Here is a 15,206-nt window from a genome sequence, read left to right on the forward strand (position 1 = left end):
TTTAAATCATGCATAAACATTTTTCTCTCAAAAATACAAACATCTACATACATGTTGCTTAGAAATTATGGTAGCTCAGTTTGTGCTGAATACAGTGTAATTGCACTTTTGCCATTTAATGTGTTTATAAGCAACTGAAAAAAACACAAATGTAAGAGCATGTCAAAACTTCTAAAGGGCCCCAAAAACTGCTCAGACTCCTAGGGGTTAATTATATCAGGCTACATTGCACGTTCAATGCGTTTATAAGCACTGGAAGCCAAAGTATACTTCACTTTTTAGGCGTAATGCATGTTTGGAAACGGATTTGCATAAGTAATTAAACAAAGAAGCAAATAAGTAAACCTCAAGAGGGATCATGCCCTGGGACCCCGCTAAACGGTTTTACACTTCAACCCCCCGATATACATATAACGATATACACCGATCAGGCATAACATTACGACTACTTACTACCTATTAATAAGCAGTAAATTAGGAGTTTATTGATGCAAAAGTCGTAGTTAATAGTGAATATGTATTCCACATGTTACCGAATTCACAAAATGCGTCCCCAGTGTGCAGCCGGCTTTCACTTGAATAACAGTACAAGAAGGACCTGGATACATGGGAATCTTTATAATCTTCATAGTTTTCTTTGAGTTACAGCACATTAGTCCAGTGAGGTTGAGGAAAGTCAAGGTCTTACGATTTTGAAGGTAAATGATGTTCAATTTTGTGTCAACCATCCCTTTATCATGTTTTAACAAATGGCCCAGTGTGTCTCTGTTGTCTGTGGATATTATGCTGTGATGTCCTCCTGGCAAGTTCATACTAGCCACAGAGAATGATGAGAAACTTTGGTCTCCTCATAAACCAGCTAAATGAGTGTTTTCTGGCAAGCTTCTTACCAAATGTGTACAAACAAAACTGTATCATCAACATTCATACAGTAAGTGGCATATGATCAATAACAATATGCTTCCGCCATAATTCTCTAACTGACAAGCCCTGTTTCCCACTGATAATTATGACTTCATGTGCACTCAACTTGTAAAAATGATCATTCTGACAGGACTTGAATGAAATGTCTAATGGGAGTGCAGTTAAATCGCTCTATTCTACCACAAATAAAGACCCATTTCATACAACAAAAAGAAGTTCTTGGAAAAATGGAGCAGATCCTTTTAAATTAGAGAAGAGCTTTAAAGCTTAATTTCCTGCTAACATAATGAGTTGTAATTCCTATTTTCTGAACAGACTGAAATGAAAGCAAGACAAACAAAAATTTAAACGACAAACATCTGGTGAACATTGTCTGTATTACTTACCATTCATTCACTTATAAAAGCGACTACGGCACTCAATGGTCCAAATTCCCTCTCATAGCTATGTGAGCCAAGGGGTCGGCATAATACATTTTATTCCCCCTTGGCAACGACACAATTATGTGGGGCAAAAAGCTCCTTTCTCCATTGACAGCCATTTAAAAGATATTAAGTACTTTGTGTAGCATTTGAACCAATAAGAAACACAAAGGAATTCAGAGAGAGTTTTGAATCTCACTTTCTTGTTGAAAAGGACAATTATACCCTTTTAATCCTATATGTCACCGCTTGAGATACACTATATTGCCAGAAGTATTGGACACCCCTCCAGATCATTGAATTCAAGTGTTCCAATCACTTCCATAGCCACAGGTGTATAAAATCAAGCATCTAGTTATGCAGACTGCTTCTACAAACATTTGTGAAAGAATGGGTTGCTCTCAGGAGCTCAGTGAATTCAAGCGTCATACCGTGATGGGTTTCCACCTGTGCAATAAGTCCATTTATGAAATTTCCTCACTACTAAATATTCCACGGTCAACTGTTAGTGGTATTATAACAAAGTGGAAGCAATTGGGAACAACAGCAACTGTTAACATGTAAAATCACAGAGAGGGGTCAGCGCATGCTGAGATGCACAGTGCGCAGAAGTCGTCAACTTTCTGCTGTTTCAATAGCTACAGACCTCCAAAATTATGTGGCCTTCAGATTAGCTCAAGAACAGTGCGTAGAGAGCTTCATGGAATGGTTTTCCATGGCCGAGCAGCTGCATCCAAGCCTAACATCACCAAGTGCAATGCAAAGCGTTGGATGCAGTGGTGTTAAGCAGGGCGCCACTGGACTCTAGAGCAATGGAGACGTGTTCTCTGGAGTGACGAATCACGCTTCGCTGTCTGGCAATCCGATGGGCGAGTCTGGTTTTGGTGGGTGGTTGCCAGGAGAACGGTGCTTGCCTGACTGCATTATGCCAAGTGTAAAGTTTGGTGGAGGAATTATGGTGTGGGGTTGTTTATCAGGGGTTGGGCTTGGCCCCTCAGTTCCAGTGAAAGGAACTCTTAATGCTTCAGCATACCAAGACATTTTGGAGAGTTTCATGCTCCCAAATTTGTGGGAACAATTTGAGGGTGGCCCCTTCCTGTTCCAACATGACTGTGCACCAGTGCACAAAGCAAGGTCCATAAAGACACGGATGAAATAGTTTGGTGTGGAGGAACTTGACTGGCCTGCACAGAGTCCTGATCTCAACCCTACAGAACACCTTTGAGATGAATTAGAGCGGAGACTGTGAACCAGGCCTTCTAGTCCAACATCAGTTCCTGACCTCACAAATGCGCTTCTAGAAGAATGGTCAAAAATCCCCTATCAACACATTCTTAAACCTTGTGGAAAGCCTTCCCAGAAGAGTTGTTGAAGCTGTTATAGCTGCAACGGGTGGGCCAACTTCATTTTAAACCCTACAGATTAAGAATGGTATGTCAATAAGTGTACCGGACCCGGGTATTCACTTGTAACTTCATGAAACGTGGAAAATGGCACATCATTATTTACAGCAGATTCTCACGATTAAAAAGAGCCCAAAGTCACCATATTCTGTCTTTTAGATCTATAGATATCCCTCGTTGAAATATGGCACACAGAAAACAGCACAGAAGCACATGAGCGGAGTACAAAAATAACAGTTGCTTAGACTTGGCATTTTTGCTGGTGACTTCATGAAACAAGCTCCGATCGTTAAAAATGGCACACCCTTATTTACAGGAGATTCACACGATTAAAAAGAGACCAAGAACACAACAATCACTTGCATCCAAAGTTCTCACTCATGGAATTATAACCTCACAGGCGCAAATATGCTAAATATGCTAACGTTGTGCTAAAGTCGCGTTTATGCTTGTAAATTCATGAAACATTATCCGATCGTTAAAAGTGGCACACCGTTATTTACAGCAGAAAAAAAACCAAGGACACCATAATCTGCCACTCAGATCAGAAGTTATGATTTATTGAATTATGTACATGAAACCTGACAGGAGCACATGCTATTTTTGCACAAAAGTCACGTTTATGCTTGCAACTTCATGAAACTTTCTCCGATCGTTAAACATGGCACTTCCTTATTTACAGCAGATTCTCACGATTAAAAAAAGACCAAGAACACCACAATCCGTCACTCGAATCAGAAAATATCACTCATTGAATTATTACACATTATAGCCTGACAGGAGCACATACGCTAATAAACAGTAGCTTTAAAGTCGCGTTTACGCTTGTAGCTTCATGAAACTTTCTCCGATCGTTAAACATGGCACAACCTTATTTGCAGAATATTCCCACGATTAAAAAGAGACCAAGGACACAATAATCCATTGCGTCGATCACGAGATATTCCTCACAGATGATGTGGTGATCAGTGCAGTTTTGCAGAATATGGCCATTTACGTTATATAGCAGCTAGAGGGCGCCCGCGGGCGGTACACTCCGGTTTGGATGAATAACTCAGCGCTCGTCAAGAGCATATAAAAAATTTAAAAAAAGCTGAAAGCTGAGATTCTAAGCTTTAAAATGATACCCATTATGTGTTATTATATAATATATAGTAATATAATATACATAATATTGTAATAATATAATGTTTTATCAGCAGTTTCTCAGCATTAGATTGTCCAAATGTATTAATAATTTATATTTTCTAAAAATATTAAAAGTGTTTTAACAAATAATACATACCTTTTGACTCTCCTTGCTATAGTTTGAGTTATGAGTCTTTAAATTTGTGTATTTCTCTCAGAAAACAACAGTTTTGTAAATGTCAAGGACTGAACAAAAAGGCTACCTTTGTTCTAAATGCTGTAACTTTTGATTACTTTATGATATTGCCACAAAATTTGATCCAAATGCAGACCACATATAGTGGAACATCACAAATTTTTCTGCTGCCCTAATTCCTTCCTGAGTTATTGAATGTTAAATAAGAAATATTTATAAAATTATTAAAAAAATATTTTAAAATATTCCCTTTAATCAGCAGTTTCTCAGCAATATATTGCCCAAATATAATACAATTTATATTTTCCAAAAATATAAAATGTTTGCTAACAAATGATACCTACCATTTGACTCTCCTTACTATAGTTTTGGAGTTGTGAGTCTAGTTGTATATGTCACTCAGAAAACGTCTCGGTTACGGATGTAACCCTCGTTCCCTGAGGAGGGAACGGAGACGTAACGTTAGTGACTAACGAATGGGGGTTTCGCTTAGAAGCCTATCAACTTCGAGTTTTGAGAAAACGCCCAATGGCGTGCCAATGCCATGGGGCATGCGGAATTTGCATACGTAGCTCCGCCTCACTGCGTGAGTATATAAGGAAGTACGAGGCAATATCGCATTATGTTACCTGCTTGAGGAGCCAAGACTGAACTCCTGCGTTCCAGGCAACACAGCTCGATGTGGCAAGGGGACGTTACGTCTCCGTTCCCTCCTCAGGGAACGAGGGTTACATCCGTAACCGAGACGTTCCCTTTCGTTCAGTCACTACGACGTAACGTTAGTGACTAACGAATGGGGGTCCCAATATAATCCCGCCACTCAGCTGTCTTCCAGTGCCCTGCGTAAGTGTGAGTACCCTGTCGTAAGACTAGTACGGACGAAGGACTCCCACTTAACACAGGAATACCGAGGTACACTGGGAAGCATATCCCAGTGAGGGAATGCCAAAGATGCCTACCCGTGGGGAGGACTTAAGAGACACATATGACCCGGAGAGGGTTGCATATGGAAGATCTCTAGGGTACCAGCCGAAGGTGGATTTTTAACCCTAGGGGTGGCGGGGACACGCCAAGGGAAGAAACCCGCTCACTGCGGAGACTTACGGTGAAATACACATGTGGGGGTCGCCGGAGGGAACCATGCACATGGGGCACCTGGCCGGACATGAGGGTCTGGGCTCGAAAGGGCAGACTGAACTGATGTCGGCGTCGACAGTGCTGGAGGAGCTCAGGGCTCTCGGGGAGCTCACCTGAGGAAAATATCGCACGTATCCAGTCCGTGGAGTGGAGTGGCGAGCAAGCGAAGACACCTGAGCCTGGCCCATCACCGGCCCCTCGGGGGGGCGAGTACATAGTCGGACACTGGCTCCACTCGGAGATTGTAGAATCTGGCGAATGTGTTGGGTGTCGCCCAGCCTGCAGCTCTGCAGATGTCTGCTAGCGAGGCGCCATGCGCTAGAGCCCAAGAGGAGGCCACACTCCGGGTGGAGTGTGCCCTCACACCAAGGGGACATGGTCGGCCTTGCTGCTGGTAAGCCAAAGCAATGGTGTCCACAATCCAGTGAGACAGTCTTTGCTTTGAGAGAGCACTTCCCTTCCGCTCTCCACCATAACAGACAAAGAGCTGGTCTGAGGTCCTGAACACTGCGTCATGTCTACGTAGGCGCGGAGAGCGCGTACTGGACAGAGCAATGCCATGGCTGGGTCTGCCTCCTCCAAAGGCAGCGCTTGCAGGTTCACCACCTGGTTCTGAACGGAGTGGTGGGAACCTTGGGCACGTATCCAGGCCGGGGTCTCAGGATCACGTGAGAGTTAGCCGGCCCGAACTCCAGGCACGCTTCGTCAACCGAAAATGCCTGCAGGTCCCCGACCCTCTTGACTGAGGCCAATGCGGTGAGCAGAGCCGTCTTCATAGACAGAAACTTAATATCAACCGACCGCAAAGGCTCAAAGGGAGGTCTCTGCAGAGCAGTTAGTACTACTGCGAGGTCCCAAGAGGGTACGAGAGGAGAGCGAGGAGGATTCAGTCTCCTAGCTCCCCTCAGGAACCTGATGACCAGGTCGTGCTGACTTACCTTTTTGTTCTCCAAGAGATCGTGGTGGGCAGATATTGCGGCCACATATACCTTGAGGGTGGAGGGAGACAGCCTTCGCTCCAGCCCCTCTTGGAGAAACTCAAGCACGGACCCGATCGGACATTTCCAGGGGTCTTCTTGGCGGGAAGAGCACCAGGTGACGAAGAGGTTCCACTTCAACGCATAGGCATGCCGAGTGGACTCTGCCCTAGCGGAAGTGATGGTGGCGACCACCGTAGGTGGTAGGCCACTCAAACCTGCCGGGTCCCGTCTAGGAGCCACACGTGGAGGTTCCAAAGGTCGGGACGCGGGTGCCAATGGGTGCCCCGTCTCTGAGTAAGGAGGTCCGGTCTCAGAGGAATAGGCCAGGGAGGGGCTGTCGCAAGGAGAATGAGTTCGGGGAACCAGGTCCGGCCGTGCCAGTACGGGGCGACCAAAAGGACCTGCTCCTTTGTCCTCCCTGATCTTGCACAGAAGCTGTGCGAGTAGGCTCACTGGGGGAAACGCATATTTGCGTAGGCCCCGCGGCCAGCTGTGCGCCAGTGCATCCGTGCCGAGCGTGCCCTCGGTCAGGGAATAATACAGGCTGCAGTGGGAAGAGTCGTGGGAGGCAAACAGGTCTACCTGTGCGTCGCCGAACTGTTCCCAAATCAGCTGAACCGTCCGGGGATGGAGTCTCCATTCTCCCGGGAGAGGCTGAAACCGCGAGAGCTCGTCGGCTGCGTGGTTCAGGACTCCCGGAATATGGACAGCACGAAGGGACCTCAGGCGCTTCTGACTCCATAAGACGAGATGGCGGGCGAGTTGAGACATGCGGCGGGAGCGTAGACCGCCCTGGTGGTTGATGTACGCTACTACGGCCGTGTTGTCTGTCCGGACAAGCACATGTTGACCCTTCAGCAACGCTCGGAAGCGGTGCAGGGCGAACCGTACTGCCAGCAACTCGAGGCAATTGACATGCAGGAGACGCTGGGGTCCTGTCCAGGAGCCCGCGGCTGCTTGTCCATTGCACATGGCACCCCAGCCCGTGGCAGAGGCATCCGTCGATACGACAACATGCCTGGAAACTCGTTCTAAGGGCACACCGGCCCGTAGAAAGCTGAGGTTCGACCACGGGGTGAGTGTCTGTAAGCAGGCCCGAGTCACTTGGACCCGGAGCGTGCCAGACTGCCATGCCCATCTCGGGACTCGATCGCGAAGCCAGTGCTGAAGCGGTCTCATATGAAGCAATCCGAGCGGCGTTACCGCGGCTGCAGATGCCATATGCCCCAGGAGCCTCTGAAAAAGTTTCAGTGGAACCGCATTCTTGCTCTCGATTTGTCGGAGGCAAGTCAGCAGAGACTGCGCGCGCTCGCTCGAAAGCTGCGCGTACATGGCGACCGAGTCGATCTCCATACCGAGAAAAGAGATCCTCTGCACGGGGCAAAGTTTGCTCTTCTCCCAGTTGACCCGAAGGCCCAGACGGGTTAAGTGGTGGAGAACCAGATCTCTGTGTCCGCAAACCTGCTCTCGAGAGTGGCCTAGTATGAGCCAGTCGTCGAGGTAGTTCAGGATGCGGACCCCGTGCTGCCAAAGGGGCGCAAGGGCTGCCTCGGCGATCTTCGTGAAGACGCGAGGGGACAGAGATAACCCGAATGGGAGAACTGCGTACTGGTATGCCCGCCCCTCGAAAGCAAACCGTAGGAACGGGCTGTGTCGAGGAAGGATGGAGACATGGAAGTAGGCGTCCTTCAGGTCAATCGCTGCAAACCAATCGTACGGACGAACGCATTCGAAAAGGCGTTACGCAGTCAACATCTCGAACGGAAGCCGGTGAAGGGATCGGTTCAAGATGCGAAGGTCCAGGATTGGCCGTAACCCACCGGTTTTCTTGGGTACAATGAAGTAGGGGCTGTAGAACCCCGACCTCATTTCGGCTGGAGGGACAGGCTCGATCGCACCCTTCGCCAGTAGAGTGGCAATCTCCGCACGCATGACGGGGGCATGGGCCCCGGTCATGGTATAGCGGACTCCCCTGTAACGGGGAGGAGCCTGCGCGAACTGAATCGCGTAGCCGAGCCTGATGGTCCGGGCAGCCCAGCGGGACAGCCCCGGAAGCTGAAGCCAGGCTTCCAGAGACTGCACCAACGGGGTCATCCGGACGACAGACGTACCCTGGGTGGGGCAGCGAGGCAGCGTTACCGCCGCGGACAGGGGAGGCTGTTGGGCGTCCCCGGGTCGGAGCACGGTTAACGGCTGCGCCCTGACAGAGGAGACCAGGGAAGGACTCGCGTTCCACTGGGGTCTGCTCTGCCAGGGGGCTGGCGACAGAGAGGGATGCGAGTGGCGAGACCCGAGGGTGGCGCGCACTGTCATCACCGGTCTCTGGGTGCTCAGAGACAGGAACATGAGTTCTTCCCAAGCGCTGCTAGCCCGGGGGCCAGCAGCGGAAGGATTTTCCCCCGGCCCTCCACCGGGGGAAGGAGAGGCCCTGCTACCATCCCCTGGGAAGAACTGGAACCCATCTCTGAGTTGTCCACCTCCATCCTGGCGTTTAACCAGTCTGGGGAGCGGACTGGGCGACATCCTCAACCACCTCCACGGCGCAGCCCAGGTGAAGGCTGCTGCTGGGGCCGGGCGGGAAGAGGGAGGGCGCCCTCGGCGGCGAGCGGACTGAGGCGACTGGGCCGGCGGCTGGTGCAGCAGCTGGCCGCCGGGGCAGTACGTGTTGCAGCCTCAGTCTGCTCTGGGGCGGCCGAGAACTGTTGGGCGCAGTTCTCAGCCGCGCCGCCGAAGAGGCCAGCCTGGGATATGGGTGAGTTGAGGAGGCGGGCCCGCTCAACGTCCTCCACATCACCAGGTAAGGCCTGGTGTTCTCCCGGACCACAGCTGTGGACATCGCCCGACCCAGGGAGCGTGTGGCCACCTTCACCGCCCGGGGGCGGGGTCAGTTGCGGCACGCAGCTCAATGAAGAGCCCTGGGTCGGCTCCACCCTTGTGCATGTGCAAAGGGGCGGCGGCCTGCCCGTAGCACTGCGGGACCACGCCACCGAAGTAGACGAGCCCACAGGCTTTGGGGGGGGGGGTGCTTAGGACAGCCACACCACGCCACGTCAAAGCCCTCTGTGGACACCGTAGTGCGCAACAGAGAGTTCAACAGTGGGGGGGGAGGGGGCCCCAGTGTACCCTAGGCCGCGGCCCCATCAAGGGCAGAGAAGGCGGAGGAGGCCACCAAACGGTCGCGAGAAGCACGGGGACTTCCGGGACCGCGTGATCTCCTCATGCACCCCGGGAGCGAAAGGCATTGGGGGCGGGGCCCAACAGCTGTCGGGTGCCGCCCCCAAAAACCAATCGCGCAACCACGAGCACCCGCGACTGGGCGGAGTTCCACACCAGCGCGAGACTCGCGGCTGCCCGAGATAACATGGCTGTCAACTTTAGGTCAGATCAGGCAGTGCTGACACACCCGGAGGCGGAGCACAACCTAATCGTCATCCCCAAAGGACTCCAGCCCACCTTGGGATGCGGCGATCGACATCTCACTGCTATCCGGAGTGTGAACTGAACGAACGGGGCGTCAGAGACGGGCCGTAGATTCAATCCAACACTCGCGGAAGCGATGTATAAGAGGGGGGTGTGGCCCGAGGAATGAACGTCGGGGTTCTTAATACCACAGCACCGCCCTCAGGTCACCCTGGCCACCAGCCAAAGTACCATCTCACTCGGGGACGGTAGATTGGGGTGTGGCAGAGGGGACTCTCTCTCCTCACGGAGATCATTGAGTCTCGACCGTGACATCGCGATGGTCACGCCCCCGTAATGGAAACGTGACACATCCGCAAACACTGCCCGTGCGCGCTGAAGCCCAAACACGCTCGAGCAGTGAATGCGTCCTCAGACAGCAGCGGAAAATCGATCGCACCCGGAAGTGCACGGGCGAGCCGTCTTGAAAAAGACGTGCCACGCGCAAGCTCTTTTTGTGAGAGGAAAACCTTGCAGTCGATGCCGAAGCGCCCAGGGAAACACACACCAGCTGTCAGGCGGACCACTGCACAGATCAGCAGGCAGGAAGTATGCGATCACTGGAACGCGCCGTCACACCAACACCGACTGGAAAGCTGCTCGTCTCGAAGAAGCTGACAGAGTCTCAGAAGGCTGTAGGAGTGAAGAGGTAGGTACTCTTGGCTCCGAAAGCAGAAACATAATGCGATATTGCCTCGTACTTCCTTATATACTCACGCAGTGAGGCGGAGCTACGTATGCAAATTCCGCATGCCCCATGGCATTGGCACGCCATTGGGCGTTTTCTCAAAACTCGAAGTTGATAGGCTTCTAAGCGAAACCCCCATTCGTTAGTCACTAACGTTACGTCGTAGTGACTGAACGAAAGGGAACAACAGTTTTCTAAATTTTTTCAGGGTGTCAAGGACCGAACAAAAAGGCTACTTTTGTTCTAAATGCTGTAACTTTTGATTACTTTATGCAACCGCCACAAAATTTGATCCAGATGCAGACCACATATAGGGAAACATCACCAAAAAAGAATTATTCTGCTATGGGGCGCCGTTTGTAAAGCGGCTCACGCTGAAAATAACAGCAACATTTTGACACATTTAGCTTCAAACAATGTTTAAAAAACTGGTATGAATTTTTGGCTGTCACTTTTTTAGCACATTTACAACAATATTTGTCAACTTAGAGATATTTTAAATAGTTAAATCTAAATGTTAAATGTTAAATCTAAATGTTAATTGTTAAATCTAAATGTTAAATCTAAATCTAAATGTTAAATCTAAATCTAAATGTTATATCTAAATGTTAAATCTAAATCTAAATGTTAAATCTAAATCTAAATCTAAATGTTAAATCTAAATGTTAAATCTAAATGCTAAATCTAAATCTAAATGTTAAATCTAAATCTAAATGTTAAATCTAAATCTAAATCTAAATGTTAAATCTAAATCTAAATGCTAAATCTAAATGTTAAATCTAAACGTTAAATCTAAATGTTACATCTAAATCTAAATGTAAAATCTAAATGTTAAATCTAAATTTTAAAACCGGTTATCTGCATTCTGAATTTGCATATTAGTTAAATATTTAGTTTCACCCGAAACATTTAGATTCAACATTTATATTTAGATTTAACATTTAGATTTAACATTTAGATTTAGATTTCGATTTTGTATTTAGATTTAACATTTAGATTTTACATTTAGATTTAGATGTAACATTTAGATTTAACATTTAGATTTAGATGTAACATTTAGATTTAACGTTTAGATTTAACATTTAGATTTAGCATTTAGATTTAGATTCAACATTTAGATTTAGATTTAGATTTAACATATAGATTTAGATTTAACATTTAGATTTAGATTTAGCATTTAGATTTAGATTTAACATTTAGATTTAACATTTAGATTTAGATTTAACATTTAGATTTAGATTTAACATTTAGATTTAACTATTTAAAATATCTCTAAGTTGATAAATATTGTTAAAAAAGTGACCCCCAAAAATTCATACCAGTTTTTTAAACATTGTTTGAAGCTAAATGTGTCAAAATGTTGCTGTTATTTTCAGCGTGAGTCGCTTTACAAACGGCGCCCCATATTCTGCTGGCCTATTTCCTTCCTGAGTTATTGAATGTTACATAAGAAATATTTGTAAAATTATTAAAAATATATTTTAAAAAAAAAAGCCTTTTATCTGCAGTTTCTCAGCAATATATTGTCCAAATATAATAAAATTTATATTTTGACTCTCCTTACTATAGTTTTGGAGTTATGAGTCTTTAAAGTTGTATATGTCCCTCAGACAAAAAAACTCAAAAAATACCTTCAGGGCTTAAGGGGTTAAACTTCATGTGCATCTAAAGGCAGGCGTCCCTAAACTTTTGGCAATATAGTGTAAACATGTATCCAATTTTCCCATCTCGTGATTTTTCTTTTATAGAGTTTGCCTATGTATTAATTCAAACTGTTTTGTATTAATGTTTCAGAATCACATATTATTGTTGACTTATGGCTCATTTCCACTGAGCAGTACGGTTCAGTACATTTCAATACAGTACGCAATTTTTTGCCATTTCCATTGTCAGAAGAAGTGAATGGTAGGCCTACCCTAATTCCAAACCATACCGTACCACTTTTTTGGCACCCTTCCGTTGGGGTACTAGACTCAGGAGCTAGACTCGCTGCAGAACATTGATTGGTTGACAGAGAATCGTCACTTGCACATGCCTTTCGGGTGTGTTTTTCCTTGCAAAGCGTGTCTTCTTCTTGTGACAAACAGCCACATGCCGAGAAGCTAGAACAAAATCTGCTGTATGTCCTCCACTGTTGTTTACTGTGTCGCTTTCTTCTTCGCAAGAATGACGTTGATCACTATACAATCTCTATCGCAAGCCGGATCAGGGTTTAGCGTCCCGAATCCTACTGAACTGTACTTTACTGAACCATACCGTTCGGTGGAAACGTGTAGCATGCTTGGTATCTATGAACTCCAATTTTCATTCCCTATTTGTTCATTTACATTACATTTATCTAACTCATTAGTATTATAATAATCTTGAAGATTCTTCTCTTAAACACCCAATCTAATTTCATATGCAAACACCCTGCTGGAACACAAAGGAACGTAAAGTTTCCCAAAGAAGCAACTCCTTATTAGCTCACTCACCTCCCGAGGCTGTGACATCTTCACATTTTAAAAGATCACTGATCACAAGATCATCCAGTTTTTCTGAGGTAATGATGCTGAGCTAGAAGTCTTCTAAGGACCCCTGCCAGGCTGCGGCCTTGTCTTTCCATTCACGAAAGATCCTCTGACATCCGCAAAGATCAACTGGAGCCTCAACAAATTGTCAGGACAGTTTTATTCAAATGTGTGAGACATGCAAGTATCAAACTGGGTCTCATTATTTAATTCATTAAGTATCCCCTTTTAAAGAAGGGTGTGTTAGAACTAAGAAACTGTTGGTTTGCTCAAGGCTGTTGATCTGCTGAATTTCAAACAATGCTATAAATTCTTGCTTTCCTGTATTCTTCTCCATTGCTAAACTGTATCTATGTGTGTGTATGTTAGATTAGTCTATTTCCCTTACTCCAAATATTTATAATTAACTGTAACGGGTTATAATTAACTATTCATATTTCCCTTGAGCTAATTTGCTACATTTGGCAGCATAATAAAACTTACTCGATTATGTCATTTGTGGTGCTTCATGCGAAAAGGTGTTCCCTGCAAGCTCTTTTGACATGATTTGCTCTCTGCAACTTTCTGTACATCATTATTGGTAATGCTTATTGTAGTTATTCACCACAAATTAAACTGTAAAAATAAGTTGAAATAATGCAAATAGATGGCTTCAACAAAAGCATATGGCGTCGATTAACAACCTTGGAACTTACAGTAGATCTGTCTTTATGGGTTTATAAGTTATCATTTAAAATAATTTTCCTTATGGGGAAAAAATGAATGTTTCTACTTCCGAAAGCCAACAGTTGCACTCTTTATTAGAACAGATGTTTTGCCAGTAACTAGTTTCGTGAGGACTCAAACATAAACTGCTAAAAAAAGGGAAAGTTCACCCAAAAATTTAAATTCCATCCATAATTCGCTCACATGTCGTTCCATAGCTGTATGACTTTCTATCTTCTGTGAAACACACACACAAATACACACTGTTTTTGGTTTATATAATGAAAGTCAGTGGGGTCCAGCGTTGTTTTGAACCCCACTGACTTTTAGTGTAGGAAGAAAGAAATTTTTTTTTCAAGAGCATATTTCCCCCAAAACATTAGCACCGAAAAAGCAAGATACATAAGCAGATTCTGTCTAGACTTGCTAATGAGGAATGACACTCATTTTTCGAACAGCTCAGGATCTCCCACACAGTGGCTTCACAGATCGACAATGTGTGACTGAGAGCCCAAATTTAGCTTCAGCGGAAGACAGCATGGGTCGGGTCGCCCAGGAATGAAATAACTGTGGTATTATAGAACAGAAAGACATTGAAGCTGTTAGGCATCAACAGGCTACAAATCAACCCACATACTCAAACACCCCCCAGTGTGCACTAACAGGGGAACCATAGTAAGATGAACGACAGAGCGCTGATCAAAGCAATGGTTTCGCTGCCTTCGGGGGATGAGAAGTGTTTTTTGAAATAGTGTTCGAAAAGTTCAAATCGATTACAAACTGATGGTTTGATTCGTCACTCAAAGATGTTTTTGCTGCAAGATTGAGTCTTAAATTTGTACATTAGTGAAATAAATGATTGCTTAATGATATCACCGTAATGTTTTCTAAATTGCGGTCAGAAAAATTAGGGTGTTTTAGTTGTAGGCTTTATATTGTCTTGCAAAAATGTGTTCGTTTTTCTTTTTGTCACTCTCTTTGAGACCCTGATCGTTTTTGCTTTTGCTAGGAACATTTTACAGCATGCTTGAACAAAAAGGTAATTGTGACTTTTTATTTCAGAATTTTGCAATTGCTAGTTATAATTTTTAGAATTGCGAAATGTACACTTGCAAATCTGAGGGATAAACTCACAATTCTGAGAAATAAGTCAGAATCAGAATTGCGAAATATAAACTTGTAATGTTTTGAAGTCAGAAATGCGGGATAAACTTATGGCTCATTTTTCACAGAGAAAATGTCAGAACGTGGGGGAATTATGAGTGCAATTACACTTGGAATTCTGACTTTTTCTTGCAATTGCGAGTTTATATTGCAATTCTGACTTTATTTCTCAGAAATTGCAAGAAAATATACTTTTCTTGATCAGAATTTGACTTTATAATTTGCAATTCTCAAAATTGCAAGATGTAAACTCACAATTGCGAAGAAAAAAGTCGCAATTATCTTAGCCTAAAGTGGGACTTGATTTTGTCAATCGGGAATTAAACCTTAAATGCATGAATGTTTCTCCAATCATTATTACATATTCGGGTTTAGCGACCCAGATCTACATCTAACGGACTAACACAGACTCTCCTGATATTAGAGTAACAATTACAGAAGAATAAATTAAAACCACATTTTGTTACCTTTTGGAGCTTGGAAGGGTTCA

This window comes from Gobio gobio, assembly GCF_949357685.1.
Source record: "Gobio gobio genome assembly, chromosome: 9".
NCBI lineage: Eukaryota > Metazoa > Chordata > Actinopteri > Cypriniformes > Gobionidae > Gobio > Gobio gobio.